The sequence below is a fragment of the Triturus cristatus genome, chromosome 4_1 (genome assembly GCF_964204655.1).
Source record: "Triturus cristatus chromosome 4_1, aTriCri1.1, whole genome shotgun sequence".
Classification (NCBI taxonomy): Eukaryota; Metazoa; Chordata; class Amphibia; order Caudata; family Salamandridae; genus Triturus; species Triturus cristatus.
In genome coordinates this window covers 11,577,985-11,601,230 of record NC_140585.1, presented here as the reverse complement: position 1 = coordinate 11,601,230, position 23,246 = coordinate 11,577,985, and the positions used below count along the sequence as shown (strand labels likewise).

At 46.8% G+C, this 23,246-nt stretch overlaps 2 protein-coding genes across 4 annotated transcripts in view; one reads left to right on the top strand and one right to left on the bottom strand.

Annotated features, from left to right (window-relative positions):
* LOC146839298 (uncharacterized) overlaps positions 1 to 1,897 on the bottom strand; it is a 118,179-nt gene extending 116,282 nt beyond the window's left edge. For all 3 annotated transcript variants that reach the window (XM_085651327.1, XM_085651326.1, XM_085651328.1), the window contains exon 1: positions 1,756 to 1,897. The gene's annotated coding sequence lies outside the window, so the exon portion shown is untranslated. The remainder of the gene's footprint in view (positions 1 to 1,755) is intronic.
* A 200-nt stretch (positions 1,898 to 2,097) lies between these two features.
* LOC146839296 (uncharacterized) overlaps positions 2,098 to 23,246 on the top strand; it is a 400,042-nt gene continuing 378,893 nt past the window's right edge. Inside the window, exon 1 of the mRNA XM_085650764.1 lies at positions 2,098 to 2,229. The gene's annotated coding sequence lies outside the window, so the exon portion shown is untranslated. The remainder of the gene's footprint in view (positions 2,230 to 23,246) is intronic.

Sequence of the window (23,246 nt, the reverse complement as noted above, 5' to 3'; positions counted from 1 at the left end):
AACGCTGGGATAATCCTCACCCTGTGCCCTTAATAGAATTGAAAATTCTTGATGCAGGAGCTAGATCATTTTTTATTCTATGTCAGGAACGGAGGCTGGGATTTTGCCTGTTTAAAGCTTGTCAACGAGCACAGATGGCACATTGGATATTGGTTTATAATAAAAATGTATTGGAAGGAAAATCAGATGACCAATCTATACAATTATTCGATCATCCAACCTGGTGCACAATAAAAATGTTTTGGGCACCACTGAGCCCCTGACTGAGTTCGCCCAAATGTACTCATGTCAACCCCGTCTTCTGCCATAAAACGCCCAACCCATCTGACCAGATCAGCTGATCTGACAGGACCAAATGGCTTTTGCAATCAAAAAATGGCCTTCAGCATCTTGCTTGAATCCCATTGAGCAAAGCTAACACGCTTTCAAACACTGTACAACACAAAGTTTAGGGTCATTAGGAAAACTTAAATATGACTCATTTAGAAGAGGTGATATTCTGTCTAGAAATGTGGAAAGCCATTCCTTCAGGCGAAAATACTTCTTAAATCGAATGCTCTTATAATCAAAGATCTGCTACATGATATCCAGCATAAAAGCATTGTCAATCTGACCAACAGTTGTTTCACAATCAGGAGAAATGGCTTTTATCGGCCCCTCTGCCTTTTCGTTCATGAAGTCAATAGAGCTCCCCCCTTGGACTCACCTCCCTTCTCCCCCTTGGACTCATTTCCTCTCTACACCCCTGGACTCATTTCCTCTCTACATCCCTGGACTCATTTCCTCTCTACATCCCTGGACTCATTTCCTCTCTACACCCCTGGACTCATTTCCTCTCTACACCCCTGGACTCACTTCCTCTCTACACCCCTTGAATCACCCCTCCTCCCCCCTTGGACTCACCTCTCCCCCCCCACTTGGACTCACCTCCCCTCCTCCGCCCTGGATTCACATCCCCTCCCCCTCGACTCGCCTCCCTCGTCCCACCCTGCCTAGACTCTCCTCCCCTTCCCCCCCCCCCCCGCCTGGACTCACCTTTCCTCCTCCCACCCTTGCCTGGACTCACCTCACCTCCCCTCCACCTCCCCCTCTCTAGACTCACCTCCCCTCCCCCTCTCTAGACTCGACTCACCTCTCCTCTGGACTCACCTCCCCTCTCCCCCCTGGACTCACCTCCCCCTGGACTCACCTCCCCCCTCTCCACCTGGACTCACCTCCCCCCTCTCCCCCTGGACTCACTTTCCTCCTCTCCCCCATGGACTGACATCCCTCTCCCGCACCTCACCTTCCTGCTCGCCCCTTGCCCCCCAGCCTCACCTCCCCTCTTCACCCTCCTGGACTTACCTTCCCTCTCCCTGGACTCAGTTTCCCCCTCCCCGATGGACTGACCTCCCTCCCCCACCTGGCCTCACCTCCCCTCTTCCCCACCTCTCTTCTCCTTAGACTCACCTCTCCTCCTCCCCCTGGACTCACCCCCCCCCCCTTTAACCCCTGGCCTCTCTTCACCTTGGACTGACCTCCCCTCCCCCCTTGGACTTACCTCCCTTCTCTCCCCTGGCCCCTCCTCCCCCTGGACTCACCTCCCCTCTCCCCCTTAACCCTCCCCCCCTCTACACCACTGGACTCACCCCCCCCCCGGACTAACCCACTCTTCCCCTCCTCCCCCCTGGACTCACCCCCTCTCCCACCTGGACTCACCTACTCACCTTCCCTCTCCCCCCTGGACTCACCTCCCCTCTTCCCCCCTGGACTCACCTCCCCTCGAAACTACCACTACTTCCTGTTCCCTCGCGTAGTTCACTCCTGCGCAGATTCACTTCCGGGTGACCGGAGGCAGCGGCAGCTCCATGCGAGATTATTTAAAAGCATCCTTGTTTTCTAGCACGACAACCCCACAAATTTCAGCTTCCGGGTCAATAGTGGCAGAGTCAGCAGCAGCGTAGGCTGAAGGTATCATCCCCTTAGGATACCAAAGGTCTGCTTCCGGGTCACCCGGGGGGCAGCGTCTCCAGTAGTCCTGGATGCTGATGCCTGTGCCTAAAGGTAGAATAGTGTCCGGGTCACCGGGGGCAGCGTCAGCACCAGCAGTGGGTCGCGTGTCCCGCCTCCTGCAGTGGAGAGAGGAGCTCCTGAGGGTCTGCCTGTCTGTCCAGTGGAAGGTGGAGCCCAGCGTCTGTCTGCCCAGTGGAAGGAGGAGCCCTATCTGCAGTTACCTTCCATTTCAGCGGGGTAAGTTAGGCGTTAGATGTAGTGTGATGCCCTGAGCCTCTCCCACTCATCGTGCAATCTATGAAGTGTGAATGCAGTTCATGTAGTGCCAGCTCTCGTAGTATCCCTCTCTGAAGGGGTATTTACTGAGGGGTTACAGTTCATTTAGAGCCAGCTCTCGTAGTACCCCTCTCTGAAGGGGTATTTACTGAGGGGTTACAGTTCATGTAGTGCCAGCTCTCGTAGTATCCCTCTCTGAAGGGGTATTTACTGAGGGGTTACAGTTCATTTAGAGCCAGCTCTCGTAGTACCCCTCTCTGAAGGGGTATTTACTGAGGGGTTACAGTTCATGTAGTGCCAGCTCTCGTAGTATCCCTCTCTGAAGGGGTATTTACTGAGGGGTTACAGTTCATGTAGTGCCAGCTCTCGTAGTATCCCTCTCTGAAGGGGTATTTACTGAGGGGTTACAGTTCATTTAGAGCCAGCTCTCGTAGTACCCCTCTCTGAAGGGGTATTTACTGAGGGGTTACAGTTCATGTAGTTGCAGTTACAGTTCATGTAGTGCCAGCTCTCGTAGTACCCCTCTCTGAAGGGGTATTTACTGAGGGGTTACAGTTCATGTAGTGCCAGTATTAAAATTCGATACTTAAATCTTGAAAAGATGGTTTATTACAGCACGGCAATAGTACATCCATCAATCTCAGGGTTCAGCTGTAACTGCCCTTTACAATAGAATCATTAACCTTGGAGGCTCCAATTAGAACCTGGAACATACATAAAAGTACACATGTCGCATGCCTTAAAGGAATAGGTTACTGGACAACATTTGTGGTTTGAGAATGTAACACATCCCCCTCATTACCAAACAAAATAAATATGGAACAACATCAAACATAATCACAAAATGATCTAGGTGCATTTCTAATACGCACATTACTTTTAACCCTTGACGCCACTGATCCATCATCTTGCACCATATGTGAACTGTCATTGCCAGCCACCTCATTTTTATGCATGCCCAAATGTCTACCATTCTGAAAAGGACTTTTGGCCAACCTCCTAGAATGCCAGACTCTTCCACCTTGGGTGATCACACTGTTCTTGAACACCTTCTTGATTTGTATAGGTCTACCATACTTACTAACTCCCTTATTAACCAATGCAGGTTTCAGTATTCTGACCCAATCACCCACCATCCAATCTGGTTCCTTTGTTTTCCACTTGTTGTCAAACCATAATCTAGTCTTACCATGTTTGTGTTCAATCCTATTAGCAGTTTCATGTAAATTTACCTTTTGCTCAATAAATTCCTTACACTTTCCTCTGAACCACCAGGGACATACCTCCGAAGCTGGATCTCTACCTTTGAGTAATTTGAATGGGCTGATCTCAGTAGTGGAATGTGGGGTAATGCGGTATACCCACAGTTTTTCCCTGAGCACACTCAACCAATTACCCTTTTGGTTTAATGATTCAACCACAAAATTCTTAAGCACTCGGTTGAACCTCTCCACCTGACCATTCTCATGAGGTTCATACAATGAGGTACAAATGTGTTGTATGCCACAACTTTTAAGAAAATTTTCCATCTCCAGAGAAACAAGTTGCACACCATTATCAGAAACAAGAGTGGACGGACAACCTTCCCGTGAGAAAACTTCTTTAAAGAAGCTTATAACCGCACTTGTGTTCGCTTTGGGTACAAACTTCACCTCAGGCCATTTGGAGTGATAATCAATTAAAACTAGCGCAAAACGTGACATTTCAGGTAACATATGAAACGGACCTGAAATATCAAATGCTACCTTCTTCCACGGTTCTTTTGGCCATTGAACTGTTTTTAACGGAGGAATATGAACCTTCAACATTTTGTCATTGGAACAACACTCATTACATTCCCTGACAATACGATCAATCAGCCTATCCATACCTGCCCACCAAAAATAGGATCTAATCAGGCGTTTCATCGCAGATATACCAGGATGTGTTTTGTGTGCTAATTTGAGGATCAATTCTTGAATACCACGTGGAGGAATGCATTTACCCGCTTTTAACAGAAACTCACCCTCACAAAACAACTCATCAGCTACTTGGATATACGGTAGTAACTCTGATCCTACCTGATCCTTCCTTGGCCAACCTTCCATCACACATTTTCTGAGACAAACCCATTTGTCATCTGCTTCTTGGCTCTCTTTCCAAAGTTGTTCCATGATTTCTTGGTACTGTGAAGGAACCACATCAGAAATACCTAACACAAAATCTACTTCCTTAACCAACCTGACACTACAAATACCATCATCACACGGAAGGCGTGACAAGAAGTCTGCAGTTACATTTTTCTTTCCAGGTATGAATTCAACCGTGAAATTATATTCTTGAAGTCAACCTAGCTATTCTAGCTGTGGAATTCCAACCACCACCTGCTGACAAAATATGGACCAAAGGTTTGTGATCCGTTCGGAGTACAAACTTGCTTCCCCACACATACATTCTATAGTGTTCCACCGCCCAAACACAAGCCAGCAATTCTCTTTCAATAACAGCATACTTACGCTCTGTCTCATTAAGAGTTATGGATGAAAAAGCTACATTCCACTCTTTTCCCCCATCTCTTTGTGATAGAACACTACCAAGCCCATATAGACTGGCATCCACCGTGACAATACATTCTTTTCTCATTTTAAACGGTTTAAGTGTAGGGGCATTCACTATATCATTTTTGACATCCAAGAAAGCTTTATGTTGTTCTTCACCCCAATCAAATGCTACCTTTTGTCTTAATAACTTCCTTAAAGGTTCCATCTTGGTAGCAAAATTTTTAACAAATTTGCTGTAGTATTCACACATACCGGAAAAAGATAATAACTGTTCTTTGTTAATCGGGGCCGGAGCCTTTAAAATAGCCTCTACGTTGGATTTCTTAGGAACCAAACCATTACCGGACAAGGTATGCCCTAAATACTCTACTGAGCGTCTGAATAAGTTGCATTTGTGTGCCTTAAGGGTAAGCCCAGCTTCCTCTAACCTCTTGCATACTTCATTTAAATGTGCCTCATATTCACTTTCATTCTTTGAAAAAACCAAAATGTCATCCTGGAAGCACTTTACATACCCATCAATATCTTTGAAGATCTGAAACATGACTCTCTGAAAAACAGAAGCAGCCGATGCCAACCCAAAAGGCATCCTGGTGTATTGGAAAAGCCCAAGTGGGGTGATAAATGCCGTAAACTTCTTTGACTCCTCCGTTAGCTCAATTTGATGGTACGCAGATCTAAGGTCGAGTGTCGAAAAAATCTGAGCACCATCAAACAGTGAGACCAGTTCAATGATATTGGGGAGAGGGTGACAATCAATTATAATGTTAGAGTTTAGTGCTCTTAAGTCAACGCAGACGCGCAACTTCTGATCAGGCTTGCGTACTAAAACTATGGGCGAAACCCATTCAGCAGATTCGATTGGTTCAATAATCTTATCTTTCAACAAGTCTTGCAACATGTCTCTTAGTTCATCTCTGACATTAATGGGTACCCCTCTTAGCTTTTGTTTGACCGGTATCGCATTATCCTTTAGAACGATCCTATGTGAAAAATTCTTTAACTTACCCAACTTATCCCAGAATACCTTGTCAAACTTATGTGTTATGTGTGACATACTATTGTTAGTTACTGAAGCGTGGTTTACTGTAGTAACTGATAACATGTCTAGCTCATTACATAAAGAAATCGGATCTTTCGAGCGTGGATTTAAGATAATGCCTAGTTCCCACTGATCACGCCACCCTAGCACATTTACTCCTTTGGTAGCAATATACAAATTCACATTAGCAGCTCTTCCCCTAAATCCTAAAAGTACTCTAAAGAACCCTTCCATGTCAATTTTTGAACCATCAAAACTTTCAGCGTGAATGTCGGGTTGTTGCATATCCTTACTATCACAAATATTTTGCAATTTTTCATTAAAGTACTTTCTACTAATAATTGTCCACGGCAAACCAGAGTCCACCATGAGTTCCAAGTTAGTGCCAAGCACATCAAAAGAACATTTGGGAGACTTCATACAATTCCCTTTTTCTGGACCCATATGTGTGATGGACACGACAAAACCCTTGTCACGATCTTGGCTGTCATTCACGCTTGTAACTTTATTTGTATCCAAACTCCCGGACACATTGCGTGCTTGCCCATTGGGACGTCTATCTCTGCAGACATTGCTGAAATGTCCTATCCTGCCGCAAACTTTACACTCTTTATTAATAGCTGGACATCCCTGAAAAGAGGCAATATGTGATCTGCTCCCACATCTATAGCACACATAAAAATTATTAGGATGATCTTGCTTCCTTCCTGAAAAGTTACCGTAACTCTGTTTGGGTTTTCCTTGTAGTATGTTGGGATTTTTAGTTTCTCCCTTAGATTTGACAACACATATTTCCTCTTCCGCAGTGGACTTAATGGACTTTTGGCTTACTACATCCATCCATTTTTCTGATAGCTCCGTGGATTTGGCTATAGCTATAGCTTCATCTAACTTTGGATCCCCCATGACCCATAGTTTTTCTTGTATCTTCTTGTTTTTAACGTGAACAATTATTTGATCCCGAATCATTTCATCGGTGATGTTTCCGAAGTTGCAGTGTAGACTTTTTTTTTTTTTTGAAACCGTTTATTACAAAACACATAAAAATATACAAAGATGGGCCTACAACCTTCCGGCCGGCCGCTAGTAAACAAAAGGAGCATATGATACACATTGTAGAGCGTGCATTGCGGCTGAGGAAGAAGCACAGGAGTTAACAGCGTTGATAGCCACACCATCCGGACCACACTATACGGTTTCATTTTAAACTGAAAGAACAACCAGAAAAACAAACCCACAAGGCAATCCACAGTCAGAAATAGCAGCATGTGCTCCCCTAGAAGGGGGACCCTACCAGTCCATGGGAGTATCAAGAAGGGGAAGAGATCAGGACTAGGGCTGGGTAAACTCAATGCCCGGAGCAAGGAAGATGGATCGGCTAAGGGGATGGGGCAGGCGACGGATCGGGCAATAACGGCGGAGCACAAATCCCCCCGCGGTAGGCGTTCCAGGGGCCCCATACTTTCACCCATGTCCCAGGCTTACCTCTCGCCACATACACCACCTTTTCCCGAAACATGCACCAGTCCATATGTTCCTTCCAGGCCGAGACAGTCGGGGACCTCTGGGATCCCCACAGTTGAGCAATATCACGCTTGGCCACCATATATCCCAGAGTCACCCACCACGTCTGTGGCGCCGAGTAGTCGGTAGGTTCCCACACATTCAACAGGCATCTCCTCGCTTCGGGTAGCAGCACCACATGCGTAACCACACACAGGACCTCATGCACACCACGCCAGAATTGCTCCACCTCCGGGCATTCCCACAGTATATGCAGAAAGGTCCCCAAAGCACCACACCCACACTTACACAACCCGTCCACAGCATAGCCCACACGCAGGAGCCTTGGCCCCGTCATGTAGACTCTGTGGAGTATCTTGAGCTGGACGAAGCGAAGGCGGGCCGGTATGGCCACCTCTTTCGGGGAGGCCACCGCAGAGGTCCAGTCCTCGTCGTCCAGCTCCAGTCCATCGGCAACCCAAGCCTCGCGAAGGGCAGTCAGCAATCCTGAGCGGTCATTGATCAGTTTTTTGTAGATCAGTGAGATCGTGCTGTCCGGAACGTGTCCATCCAGCACTCTATCCTCCAGGGGGGAATACTCCGGGATGGATGCAACGTCCGGGAATACGGAGCCCAGTGCATGACGGATCTGCAAATACCGAAAGTACTCCCTATCATGCAACTGGAATTCCGTCTGCAGCGTCTCGAACGTTTTGAATCCTCCCCTCGTCCAGAGATCCCCCACTTTACTGATGCCTATCATGTCCCACTTCTCGAAGCCCTTCGAGGTCCACAGGGAGCCCAACCGCTCGGACGCGTATAGTGGTGTTGCCCGGGTCAGACGGTCCTTCCACCCCATCGCCACATTGGCCGCGTGCCACACACGCACCATGACACGCGTGGGGCCGGTCAGCCGAGCGTCGGGCGCGCCGGAGTAGAGCGCTCGATTATAGTCCCCACCCGGGAGTAGCATCTTATCCATTTCGAATGCCGGGTTTAAGGCGGGCCCGTACAGGCCGTGATTAATCGCAGCCAGCTGGGATGCCCAATAGTACCGTTTGATATCCGGGAGGGCGATCCCTCCGTCATACCATGGGAGCGTCAGCTTCGCCAGGGCGATACGCGGCCTCCCGTCCCAGAACAGGCGGCGCTGCAAACTCTCCACCTCACGGAAGTAGCGCGCTGGGACGAGGTCCATGGTATTCTGCAAAGCGTACAGGAAACGCGGCAGAGACATCATCTTAAACAATGCCGCCCGGCCGAGCGGCGAAAGCGGCAGGCGCCGCCAGCGCGCGACGTCTACCTTCAGGCGCTGGAGGGGGGGAAGCAAGTTCCGTTCATACCGGGCCTCCGGGTCCAGAGTAATGAAGACACCCAGGTACCGAAATCCCTGCGGGGCGATCTGGATCGGACAGCCCCGCGGGAGAATGGGAGCCTCCCCAGAGAGAACATACACGCACGATTTAGCCCAGTTGATGACAAGGCCGGAGTTACGACCAAATGAATGTAAAACATCAACCAGTACTATCAGTGATTTACGTGGGGAAGCTAGGTACAGGAGGATGTCATCAGCGTATAGGGATACGCGGTCCTCATACTCGGGGGTCCAACGGAGACCACGGATGGAAGGCTCCCACCGCAGCCACTCCGCCAGGGGCTCCAAGGCAAGCGCAAAAAGGAGCGGCGATAAGGGGCAGCCCTGCCGCGTGCCCCGGCCCAACTCGAACGGAGCTGATACTCTACCGTTCACCACCACCTGCGCCAATGGGCCCGAATACAGCAATTTGACCCAACTGATGAACCCTGCGCCAAAGCCAAACTTCGCAAGCATCGCCCAGATGTATGGCCACTCAAGCGTGTCAAACGCCATAGTGGCGTCCAAGGACGCCAAAATGGCCGGCTCACGTATGTACTGAACACGTGCGAGTACCCCATGCAAACGCCGCAAGTTAAGGGCCGTGTTACGCTGGGGAATAAAGCCGGACTGATCCTGGTGAACCAGTTCGCCCACCACGCCGACCAGCGATTGGCCAGGACCTTGGCGAGAATTTTGGGCTCCGCGTTCAGTAGCGAAATGGGCCGATAGGATGTAACCCGGTCCCGAGGTTTCCCCTCCTTGTGGATAACCACGATTGTAGCCAGACGCTGGTCCAGCGGGAGGGAGCCCACCGAGTGAGCTTCCAGGAACATCGATCGGAGATGTGGTGCCAGCGTATCCGGTCGCAACTTGTACAACTCGATGGGGAGACCATTAGGACCCATGGCCTTGCCGGAAGCGACCGAACGTATGGCGAGGGCGATTTCGTCGGAGGTTGGAGCGGCATCCAACGACACTCTGTCCTCCTCCGAAAGGGAAGGCAGCGCGATATCCCTGAGCAGGGCACGGGAATCCTCTTCAGAGCGGGAAGACACTGGGGAATACACCCCACGGAAATAATCCACGAAGCAGGAGACAATTTCTTCCGGCTCAGTAACACACACACCGTCCGTTTTCTCAATCAGCGGGACTACACGACTCGCTCTCACCTTTTTGTCCAGCCACGCAATCAATTTACCAGCCTTATCACCCACATCATACAGTCTCCCCTGTTGCTCTCTACTGAGGCCCCTGGCCGCCTCCGTGACGAGGGCCCTATAGGCCGCTTGCTTGAGTTGGAGAACATGTAATACGGCATCCGTCACCCCACATTCTAGATTACCCTCCAACTCGGCTATCTCAGCTTCCACCCGGGTCACCTCCTCCCGCTCGCGCCTCCGGGTGTGGGAAATAAGGGACAGGGCCTCTCCTCGTAGTACTGTCTTGAATGCCTCCCACAGTGAGACAGCCGAAGGCACGGACCCCACATTCTCGTCAAAATAGCGCTGGAGGGATTTAATCAATTCAGCGCGAATGGTGGGGTCGCGCAGGTACCAGGGATTGATCGGGACCACCCTACCCCCACCCCTCGGAAAAAGATCCAGGTGTAACAGGAGCGGGGAATGGTCCGAGATACCCCGTGCCAAATGGCGCACCTCTCCCACCCTCCCAACATAGGCCGCCGGGACCAGGACATAATCTAGTCGTGAGAGACTACCATGGGCCCCCGAATGGAAGGTATACTGTAGCTGCGTGGGATGTTTTAAACGCCAGCAATCCACCAACCCCAAAGTGTCCAATAGACCAGAAAGCCACGCTTGGGCCCGGGGGAGGTCCCTAGGGGGGTGACGATCCACAGTCCCGGAAACCACCGCATTAAAATCCCCCCCCCACCACCAGAATCCCCCCCGGAAGGCCAAGGAGGAGGCGCCCCAGGTCCGCAAAGGTAGTCAACTGCAGCCCCGGCGGGACGTACACTGACACAAATACAACCACTTTGCCCTCCATCCTTCCCACCAAGACCGCGTAACGTCCCCTGTCGTCATGGAGCACCTCATCAATCTCCCAACGGGAGCGAGTTCTTAACCATGATGCCCACACCCCTTGAGCCAGACGTGAAGCCCGAATGGGCTACCAGGCGATAGCCACGCCGATTCATGGCGCAGAAGGAATTGCCAATGAGGTGTGTCTCCTGCAGAAAAACTACATCGGGCGAAATTCGCTTCAAGAACTGCAGGACTACCCCTCGTTTTATCCTGTCCCCCAGTCCATTCACGTTCCAGGACAACAGAGTTAATTCCCTACCCCCCATCATAAACAGAAGCCACCATTTGTCCCCCAGAGAGCACTATTGAGCTAGTACAATGATAATTTTGCCTTGTGGTAAAAACAAACAACACCCCCCCATCCCTGCCCACCCATCCCAACAAAACTCCCCCCTCCCTGCACCCCTGCATGAGCCCGAACAGCCCCCCCAACGTGCAGTGTGCCTGTCGCCCCATATATATAGTAAAGACTAGCTAAACCCCCTAGAGGAGGAAGGAGAACCCCCAGTAGACTCCACACAACCTCCATAGGAGGGGAAATTATACAAACAGACGCTTAATCGAGAGTGGCATCAGTTTTGTCCAGAGCGAAGTCCAACATTACCCCCTCAATCCCGATCCAGTGTGCCGTCTCCCCCCGCCCCCCGGGTCACGATCCCCAGACAGAGTGTCCAGCCAGTCTCCGGCCGCTTCGGGACGGTCAAAAAAGTGCGTGCGACCCTCTACCTCCACTCGAAGACGGCGCTTGACGCCTTGGAAGCTCAGTCTCTGCTTCTGGACCGCTGGGGTGAAATCGGGGTAAAAATTCACCTCCATATTGTCAAGCTTAACCGGCCCATGTAGTCTGGATGCTTGCAGGATAGCGTCTCTGTCCCGAAAGTTGAAGATCCGGGCAATGAGAGGCCGCGGAGGGGCCCCGACCTTCGGCCTTCCCCCGGGAACCCTGTGGGCCCGCTCCACAGCGAAGAATTTACTCAGCCCCCGTGGCTGGAGATGGGTAGCGATCAGGTCCTCCACAAACAGGTCCGCCGCCGCTTCCTCCCGTCCCTCGGGCACACCCAATGAGGCGGATGTTGTTCCTCCGGGCCCGACTCTCGGAGTCCTCCAGGCGCCGATCCATAAGCGCGGTCGCCTGACCAAGCCGGCGCACCTCTGCCTGTAGTACCGCCACCTCAGTGGTAAGGCCCGATGCGGTGTGGGCCAAAGAATCAACTCGGTCATTGGTCTTGGAAAGATCGGCCCTCACCAGGCCAACATCCACGAGGACCGAGTCGATCTTCTGTGCCAGTGTGTCGAACCGCTGGCCCACCGAGGCCTTCATCTCGGCGATGGCGCCCATGACATCCCGCAGAGTCAGATCCGTGGGGAGGTCCGGGGCATCAGGAGGGCCCTCAGGGGATTTGTGCGGTCCGCCGGGAGATCCCTTCTGGAGGGTGTAGCGGTCCATACTGTTGGCCTGAGGGGTGGTGCCACGCCGGGTCGACTTGGTCTTTGCCCGATCTCCATCTTGTTTCGTGGCCATGGCCACCAGTCCCCCGGTCGCACCAGCCACGTCGTGAAGGGCAAGCAATCAGGGCCACAAGCTCCGGGGGGGGCCACCCCAGATCGGCGGGATGGGTCACAGCCGGCGGGCAGGCCGAGTCTCCCAACGAGACCACACCAGCACAAAGAGCCCCGCGACCCAACCCTGCAGAGACGGCAAGGGGGTGCGAAAGCGAAAGCGAAAGTGCGGGGTACGCGACTCGCCAGGCCCGGCCCGCCGCTGTTGTTCACTTTGTCACTGGGTCACCCCTCAGCGCAAATCCGGGGTCTGGCGAGGAGCAGGCCGCAGACTTCAAACGGTGCTTACTCCGGTGTCCGAGGTCCGATTTGACAACGGGAAACGGGTGCCACCTCAGCTCAGGCTCACCAACACATTCCCCTCATCCGAGACAGGATTAATTCAGGATAGTCGTAGGAGGTTGCGGAGGTCCCCGGGAGCCTCGCACCTACGCGGCCATCTTGGTTGCGCGCTAGGCTCCTCCTGCAGTGTAGACTTAACGCTCTCAAGGCCGTAAGAAAATCGTCAAAAAATTTGTCATCTTTTTGTGCCCTGGTATAAAATTTAAATCTGTTCAGGGCAATGTTTGATGTTGGTTTGAATCTTTTTTCCAACCTGGTCAAGGCTTCTACATACATATTCATATTATCCCCTTGCCCCATCTGGAGAACAACTTGCGGCAAAGTTCTGAATACTTCTTGACCCTCCGAGCCAAGACAGTGAAGTAGAATGCTTTTTTTCCTTTCTGCGCCCATGCGTTCCCCATCTATGGCTTTCATGTAGTTAATGAACTCCTCTTTCCATCGAGGCCACGGTATGGGCGGATCACCTTTGTTTTGAAGAAATGTACTTGGATCTTCAAATTGCATTTTTTTTTTTTTTTTTTTTTTAAACAAAAGAAAGAAAAAAAAACAACAAAAAAAAATCTGAACCGTAAAACAATGAAAATTTGTTGAAGATATAAGTCACTGCACACTTCCCTTGAACTAAAATACACTTGAAATAAATTACCCAATGATAACTAACCAGCTATAGTTCAAAAACTCACTTGTTGTGGGTCTTTTGTAGTTGATCTGTACAACGTTACATATTCTTACATTGGTTCTCTCGATATCATTTCTTAGCGATATCACCGTAAAAGATCGAAAGACTGTGATTGCCACTGCCGGCTCCGTTTGGAATTGACTTCCGTGTTGGTTGCTAAGTAACCAAACAACAAAATGGCTGCCTGACGCACGCAACGCACACGTAGCGTTGGCGTGGTGATGTCAGCACTCTGAGCTGAAGCCCGTTTTCCTTGGAACTGTGAGGAGGAATGGCGCGAACCGTGGAGCGCGGTTAACGGGGAGCGCTTGATTCGAAGAATGCATACACGGTAACCACTGTTTTCCGATGATTACCGATGATTATTTTAGTGGTGCGAGTCCGCTAAGCTTGCCAAAGATACCTCCAATAATGCCTGGGAATCTAGCTTGTGCTCCACGAGAGTCCGCACTGCATACAAGGGTTTTAATCCAAAAACGAAAACGTTGCGGAGTGATGTCCCTTAAACAGGAGCGCAACCAGTCTTCTAACCATACATGTAGATCGGTAGATCAGTAATCCTCGTCTGAATTGAGTACGTAGATATCCAAGTTAGATTTTGTACAAAACACCAAAAATAAAATAAAAACCATAACCATAAAGCGTGAGTTACTCCGCTCCCGTGCTGGATAAAGGCAGGAGTGTTTTCTTTCGCCGCTCGTCGCCAAATATTAAAATTCGATACTTAAATCTAGAAAAGATGGTTTATTACAGCACGGCAATAGTACATCCATCAATCTCAGGGTTCAGCTGTAACTGCCCTTTACAATAGAATCATTAACCTTGGAGGCTCCAATTAGAACCTGGAACATACATAAAAGTACACATGTCGCATGCCTTAAAGGAATAGCTTACTGGACAACATTTGTGGTTTGAGAATGTAACAGCCAGCTCTCGTAGTTCCCCTCTCGGAAGGGTTTTTTACTGAGGGGTTACAGTTCATGTAGTGCCAGCTCTCGTAGTATCCCTCTCTGAAGGGGTATTTACCGAGGGGTTACAGTTCATGTAGTGCCAGCTCTTGTAGTACCCCTCTCTGAAGGGGTATTTACTGAGGGGTTACAGTTCGTGTAGTGCCAGCTCTCGTAGTACCTCTCTCTGAAGGGGTATTTACTGAGGGGTTACAGTTCGTGTAGTGCCAGCTCTCGTAGTACCCCTCTCTGAAGGGGTATTTACTGAGAGGTTACAGTTCATGTTGTGCCAGCTCTCGTAGTATCCCTCTCTGAAGGGGTATTTACTGAGGGGTTACAGTTCATGTAGTGCCAGCTCTCGTAGTACCCCTCTCTGAAGGGGTATTTACTGAGGGGTTACAGTTCGTGTAGTGCCAGCTCTCGTAGTACCCCTCTCTGAAGGGGTATTTACTGAGGGGTTACAGTTCGTGTAGTGCCAGCTCTCGTAGTACCCCTCTCTGAAGGGGTATTTACTGAGAGGTTACAGTTCATGTAGTGCCAGCTCTCGTAGTATCCCTCTCTGAAGGGGTATTTTCTGAGGGGTTACAGTTCATGTAGTGCCAGCTCTCGTAGTACCCCTCTCTGAAGGGGTATTTACTGAGGGGTTACAGTTCATGTAGTGCCAGCTCTCGTAGTATCCCTCTCTGAAGGGGTATTTACCGAGGGGTTAACAGTTCATGTAGTGCCAGCTCTCGTAGTATCCCTCTCTGAAGGGGTATTTACTGAGGGGTTACAGTTCATGTAGTGCCAGCTCTCGTAGTACCCCTCTCTGAAGGGGTATTTACTGAGGGGTTACAGTTCATGTAGTGCCAGCTCTCGTAGTACCCCTCTCTGAAGGGGTATTTACTGAGGGGTTACAGTTCATGTAGTGCCAGTGCTGCAGATCGGTACTTACAAATTCTCCCTACTTCCACGGATAGAGTATTTCCACAGTCACATGCACATACACTCACCATACGCTAGGGCCCATCACGCTAACATTCATTCTATAACTCTATCCACATTGAATATACGAGAGAACTCCTCCTAAATCAATCTGCATCTAATCTGAGGTCAATGCAACCTAATTGATTTGTCTCGAGTCATGATTTAAACAATAGGAACACATCTGAGATCTCAATAATTGACAAAGAAATAACCACCCGACACTGTAATTCAAACAAAAGGTTATTTTATCTAAATTAGTTCAAATGAAAAGTCATTAGTAGCAAAATCATTATCCTCATAGTTACCTATTCTAGCTAAATGTCGTATTATAGGTCAGGACAGGTCTCTCAAAGTCTCCTGAGTCGCCGTTGAGTCGCCGTCCTCTCAATCAGCATCGATCCTCTCGAGCATAAGTTCGGGAAGAAGTGGCCTAAGACCCTCTCTAGTCTAACAATATTTATAATAAAACTTACACATTAAAAGTTACAAACTCTAAACGTCCGTTGAGCAGAGCGAGCAGGAAAGGATGTTGGCTCGCAACATTTAGAAAAATCTCCGCTCTTGAATATCACAAAAATAAAAACACGGAAGAAGGAAGCACAAACTAAATCTGCAACATTCATGGATGCTGTTCTCCGGAATTATAGTGAAGCCACCGCAAGTTTATCAAAATGTTCATTGTGGCAACTGTTCACTTCCAAGGATATCTGGTGATGAGCCCAGAGCTGCTGTCCTTTCGGAAACTTTTAGCACAGACAGAGGCCGAGGTCAGGTTTTCAACCATATTCAGCGAGGCCTCTCTTCGTATTTCATCTACTCAAATGCAGGCTGTAAATATCGGCCATCTTTCATCAATAGGCCAAAATGGACAATCTTAATTAAAAGAAACACAAAACAATATTACTACGTCATAATGATTATACAGTGTTAATTCCCACTAATACCCTTATGTGTATGTAATTATCTAGCCATTTGCGACATAAAAAGCATATTATTTTAAAGCGCCAACACATAACCAATAGCACTTTAGCCATACGTATTTAATTAATTTGCTCACCAACTTAGTACACTTATTAATTAAGCCATGCAACTGCATCCCCACGTGTAATTCTTTTATTAGTAAGGTTGATTAGTCAGAACACTCAACAAAAAATCAATACTTAATGATTATTCGTTAATAATTTTAATTACGACATATAGAAATATAAGCTGATGTTCGGGTTTAAACAGAAAACCCTGCTCCAGCAATCACCCCTTTGGTGATATATTATCACCACAAAAATCCAACCCAAAAATTTAGTTCCCATTTCTTAGGAGAAATTCAAATGTCTTTTTGCATTTATACTACACGCCAGTCTCTCTTTCATCATCTCTTTTCGATTCTAAGTACACACTCTCTCTAAACTCTTCTAATTCTATTTCTTGTGGGTCTCTTTTTGACCTCTTTAGTTTCTTTTCAGTATTTTCTTTTACTATTTTCTTTTGACCTCTCCTGTTTTTACAACATAAACACCCTAATCTAAGAATCAATAAAGCAACAATCACACATGTCAATGGAAACAATATTTTACCAAAAATGGTACTACCTATCTTAGCAATAAAATTCCTAACAGCAATCATCTTATTAGCCATTTTAGTCCAGATACTTTCAGCTTCCAGTGGTACTAATTCTTCATGCAAATCAGTAATATTTTTGATATAGACCTTTAGATCTTTGCTTTCATCAGGAATGTAAGTGCAACAATGTTGATCTTTCAGCATTCCACAGACTCCACCCTCCTTGGCCAATAAAATATCACGGGCAAGTCGATTTTGCATAGACATGGCGCGTATGGCAACCATCTCTGTATTCACCAACAGAAACACTCCAGCGGTGCTTGTCGATAAGCGATCCACCACTGTTGACAACTTCCGAATTCCATATGCATTTAATGAAATTCCCACTGCTGGAATCAAAGCTCCAAAAATATCTCCTACAATTTCTGACCAGGTTTCTCTCTTAAAGCGTGTTAGTAGATTAATGTGTTCTACATCTTCTATTCTATCCATATGGAAAAATTTTGGAAAGACCAGGCCAACATAACATGTGCCATACCAATGGTCAGGCAACCTGTAATAAGCTCTATTCCCACAAATATAATACACTCCTGGGAAAACTGGATCCTCTCCTCCTTTAAATCCCCATCCCGTTGCAATAAAGTATGTATCATGGCACTCACTAGTCCCAACGAAATAATTATCATATTGGGATTTCCTTCTAGTAATGCATAGCTTACCCTTTTGTGGTGCATCTAAAGCCAAAGTTGGTCTGGCCCCATTTTTCAACTCCTTTCCCATCTCAATGTCCCACACTGTCTCACTCATTTTATATCCTCCTGCCTTTTCATGCATGCTTATTCTCCTTTTCTCTACCATGTCTAGGAAAGCTTTCTCTTCTTCCTTCAAACTACAAGTTAAATTGTTTCTAAAAATGTAATCCAATGTTAATTCTTCTGTTTCAATAAAAATTTCACCAAAAATGTTAGCTTCTTTAGCAGGATTCAGTTTTCTATTCATAGGCAATTGCCCAAAAATGTTATCCTTATTATACATCTCATAATCAATTTTCCCTAACAAATAAAAAACACTACTCAACACACTACATGAAATCCCATACGTAGCTGGAAGATGATGATAAGTAACTCCTTCTGAAACGGATGCAGGCAATTGCATACAGACGTAGCAATCCCTTACTTCCATTGTCTTCACGTATTCATACAACAATTTAGAAAAAACATTACTAGAAAAATCATTAATTGACCTATCCTTATGTATGTATATATTACTAATTCTAGTTGGAACTACTACTTTCTGTGAACTCTTCCCCATGTTAGTCATATTCTCAGTATGTATTCCAAAAGTGTCTATTGAAACCCTAAAAGTAACTAATAAAGCAAGTACACTCCATAATAGCATTAATAGTCCTGTACAGCAGCAGCACATTCTACACCATCTTTTCAAGAAGATACAACTACTTTGATTATTTTCTGTGTTAGCCATTCTACTACTTTGACTGTGTCTTTTGACTTAGCCTCTACTACTCCACTACTGAATCTCTAAAACACTAGATTATTTCAATCTGTTCAATCTGTTAGTTTTCAGTTTCTTCTTCTTCACTCTTCTCCAAGTGACTCCTTTAGTTCACTCAGTTTGGATTCTCATCACTTTTCACTTCTTCTTCAGCAACATCAAACTGTATCAGATCTTCAATATCCTGAGCCTCTGACTCTTCTCCAATGTCAGTCAGGATAACTTTCAGGACTCCAACAGTTTTCTCCTCCTCAACCACTCTCCGTAAGGTCCCCGCTGGATTTCCTTGACTTTCTGCCTCTTCTTCTCCTTCAGACAGTGCCACATACGTCCATTCCGGTGACCTATCTTTCTGGTTGGGCTTTCTGATCCTCTTGATCCCTTCTGGTTCCTTTTGTTCTTTCTGTGGTTCTTTCTGTTTTTCTTCTTTCGCTTGATTTTGACTTGATACCTCGTTCACCTGTTCAGCTTTCGATGAATTTACTCGTGTCAATCGATATCTCAGCCTCTTTATCTTGTTAGGCCAAAGATCTCCTTTTACACTTCTTTTCACTTCTCTATTGTTTCTTTCTCCAATCCAAGTTCTCTTTCTCAGAACTCGACCCTCTGGTTTCTCATTCTCACTCTCATCCAATTCTGTCTCATTTGCCTCTTGTTCATCAACGATTTTCCCTTCTTCCACAGACTTCTTCTCCACCAATTGAGATTTCCCTGCTACTGTCCCTCCTTGGGTCTCCGACACGCAACCTTCTTGCTGTCTACTTGTCCCTTCACCTAGCTTATCAGGAATGTTCCCTACACCTCCTCGGGGGTCTTCCGCAATCTGTCCCTCTCTATCTTCTTCTGACCCTACTTCTTCAGAAGTAATCTCAGGTGAATTCTCAACCTCTTCTTCTGACTCAGGTGTAGTCTCTGTGGAATTGCTGTCTTCTCTTCTTTCTTTCTCTTTTTCCTTTTTCACTGCTCGTTGAAACTTCAGGCACTTTCCCAGAATCTGCACTCTCTTTCGAGGTTCTTAATATTCCTCTTGAAGCCTCTCCTGGTAAGAAAAAAGAATCACCTGACTCTCTTTCTGACTCTCTTTCCCCCCTTTCAGGATTCTTTTTTCTTCTCACTGTTTCAGTGTCTGCATCATCACTGGAATCTGACTCTTCAAAATACTCCTTCCCAGTCCCATCTTTTGGATTAGGAACTCTCAGAGTATGACTTGCATGAACCCAGTTCTTCACTCCAGCACACTTTACAGCGGTCGTCGTAGTCAGAATGACTTGTCTTTGTCTTCCCCACCTTGGAACCAAGCAATTTCTTCTCCTGTGCACCTTTATTCTCACCCAATCCCCTGGGCTCAAATCATGGGCCTGCTTCTTTTCAAGTGTAGTGGCGTCTTCTCCAACCTGGTGAAACACAGAATGAACTGCGTCAGCCAGGCCTTTACAGTAATCCAAAATCATGTCATCAGTTATTGTCATTAACTTGTTGACAGGCACGAATGCATGTCTCATTGCACGTCCCATCAATATTTCATGTGGACTCAACCCTGTAGTTCTGTCTGGAGTAGACCTAATAGTCATTAGTACTAGAGGCAAGACATCAGGCCATTTCATTCCAGTGGCTAAACACATCTTACCAATTCTGTTTTTGATTGTGCGATTCATCTGCTCAACAACGCCAGAAGCCTCTGGCCTGTATGCACAATGTAGCTTCTGCTGTATGCTCAATGCTTCACAAATCAAACTCATGAGCTCATTGTAGAAGTGTCCCCCTCTATCTGACTCAATTGTCACTGGGAACCCGTACCTAGGAATCAACTCTCTTAACAGCTACTTAGCTACTGTTCTTCCATCATTTCTCCTAGTCGGATATGCTTCCACCCACCTTGAAAACAAACAGACCACCACTAGAACATACCTCAATCTATTGACCTGTGGCATTTCAATGAAATCTATTTGCATTCTGGTAAAAGGACCTCCTTCTCTGCCTATTGTTCCTAGACTCACCACTGTTTTCTTCCCAGTATTGAATTGCTGACAAATCAAACATCTTTGACAAATGCTCTCTGCAATCAACCTGAACTTTGCATTGTACCAGGTCTGTTTAAAAGACCTAATCATGGCATCCCTTCCCAGGTGACCCTGGCCATGATACATTCTTGCCATTGTTGACAACATGGAATTTGGCATAACTGGTCTTCCATCCCTATAGATCCAAACATGATCCTTTTCCCTTGGTGCACAACCTGCCTTGATCCAATCTCTCATTTCCTCATCTCCTGCTTCATCCTGCAACTGCTTCACCTCATCCCATGTTTCCAGGACATTAGTAAACATTACAGAACAAAAAGACATTTCCTTCTCTCTTCCCTTGTTAATCGACTGATTGTTCTTTGCACAATACTGTGCTATGTCATTTGCGAACCTATTACCAAGAGTAACAAAATCATCTCCTTGTCCATGAGCAGCACACTTCACAACTGCAAGTTCTTTAGGCAGCTGTATCGCCTCAAGCAATTTCCCAATCACTTCAGCATTCTTTATAGGAGTTCCACTCGAAGTCAAGAAACCTCTCTGTAGCCAAAGCTGGCCAAAGTCATGCACGACTCCAAATCCGTACTGACTATCAGTCATTACAGTCACTCTCACATTTTTCCCAATCTTGCAAGCTTTTGTCAATGCCACCAATTCCGCTACTTGAGCAGATTTAACTCCTTTCAAAGATGAAGCTTCCATAACTTCTGAAACTTTGCACACCGCATATGCTGCACTCAGCACACCTTCTTCTGTTCTCAGACACGATCCATCCACAAACAGCACATGATCACTCTCAGGAAGTGGCAGATCTCTTATGTCTGGTCTTTGTTTTGTACAGTAATCAAGTACATCCAAACAATCATGATCAACATCATCTCTCACACTAACATTCTCAGCATCTGGCAACAATGTCGCTGGATTCACATTCACACATCTTTCAAGAGTCACATTTGATGCTCCCAGAATGATTTTCTCATATTTAGTCAGCCGACTATGTGACATATATTGAGTCCTGCTTCTTGTCAAAAGAATTGCCACATCATGAGGTACGAATACCCGTACAGGATATCCCATTATTATACCCTCACTCTGTTCCAAGCTTCTGCATGTAGCAGCTACTGCTTTCAGGCAACCTGGCAAACCCACAGCTACTGGGTCAAGTGTCGATGAGAAGTATGCTATTGACCTTCTCAGACATCCATGTTTCTGGATTAACACTGAAAGTGCACATCCATTTCTCTCACTACAGTACAATTCAAACTCCTTCTCATAGTCTGGCATTCCCAGAGCAGGAGCTTCACATAATCTGCTCTTTAATTCCTCGAATGCTGCCATTTGTTCTGCATTCAGTTCCAAGGGGTCTTTTACTTCACTTTTGGTCAATTTAACTAGTGGCTTCGCTATCAGGGAAAAATTACTTATCCACTGACGACAATAACCCACCATTCCCAGAAACATCCTCCCTTCCCTCTGGGTCATTGGGGCTCTCATTCCTCTGATAATTTTGATCCTGTCAATGGTCACTTTTCTCAGACCTTTTTCAATATTATGTCCAAGATAATGTACTTCTTTCTTGCAAAATTGCAATTTGGCTGGAGATACTTTTAACCCCCCATCTGCCAGATGATTCAGTAAAGCTATAGTATCTACTTCACAAGCTTCACGTGTCTTCGATGCCACAAGTAGGTCATCGATATACTGTACTAGTACTGAGCTTTCAGGCATAGTCAGACTCTCCAAAGACTTTTTCAGCAACTGATTGAATATTGAAGGGCTCTCTGTATACCCCTGTGGGATTCGGCACCATGCCAAAATACGCTGTCCAAACCGAAATGCAAAAATCGGCTGGCTGTCATGATGCAATGGAATTGAAAAGAAAGCATGACACAAATCAATTACTGTGTACCATTCAGCATCATGAGGAATCTGATACAAAATCACTGACGGATTTGGCACAATGGGACAGCATGATACCACAATTTTGTTAACCTTTCTCAAATCTTGCACTATCCTGAATTTCCCATTAGGTTTCTTCAGCCCCATCATGGGTGAATTACATGGGCTACTCAGTAATTCTCTCAAAACACCCTGCTGAATCATCTTGTCTATTATAGGTGTTATTCCCTCAATTATCTCTGGTGTCAATCTGTATTGTGGGATATTAGGGTAAGTGATTCCCACTTTCACTGTAATCTTTACTGGATCTACATTATTCCTTAATCCCACATCTTCTCCAGTAAAATCCCAAACTACTGCTTTCACTGTGTTTCTCAATTCTTGAGGCAAATCATCTGGATTAAACACAGCATATGTTCCAACAATCTCACTTTCTCTATTATCTAGAGTCATCCTGTACAAAACATCTTCATCTGGTGTCTCAAAAGCTATTCCATCCGGAGTACAAAAAATTGTGCAATTCATTTTACACAATAAGTCCCTACCTAACAAGTTCACTGGACTGGTGTCGCACACCACAAATCGGTGCATATCTGAAAATTTCCCTATTCTCTATCCTTACTGGTTCAGTAAGACGAGTCTTAATCTGCGTATTAGCTACACCAACCACTTGGATTGCTTCGTCCGAGAGAGGAAGATTTCTTTTATCTGCTGACCTGACAGTTGATCTCGTCGCTCCTGTGTCTACTAAAAAAGTAACACTTTCCCCATTTATTTTCCCATCTACAAATGGTCCTGCCTGGTCTATTTCTAGAGTTGCTCCAAGTATGCACTCTTCCTCCTCTCTTCGGCACCATCAGTAGTCCCCTTCAGACTCACTCCCCTCATTCTTTAACCAGTATTGCTGTACCGGATTAGTACGTCTCGGTTTGTTTACCTGCTCATCATTGTAGAATCCTGAGTCCTGGTTATATTTCTGAGACCCTCTATTCTGTGGCAAGG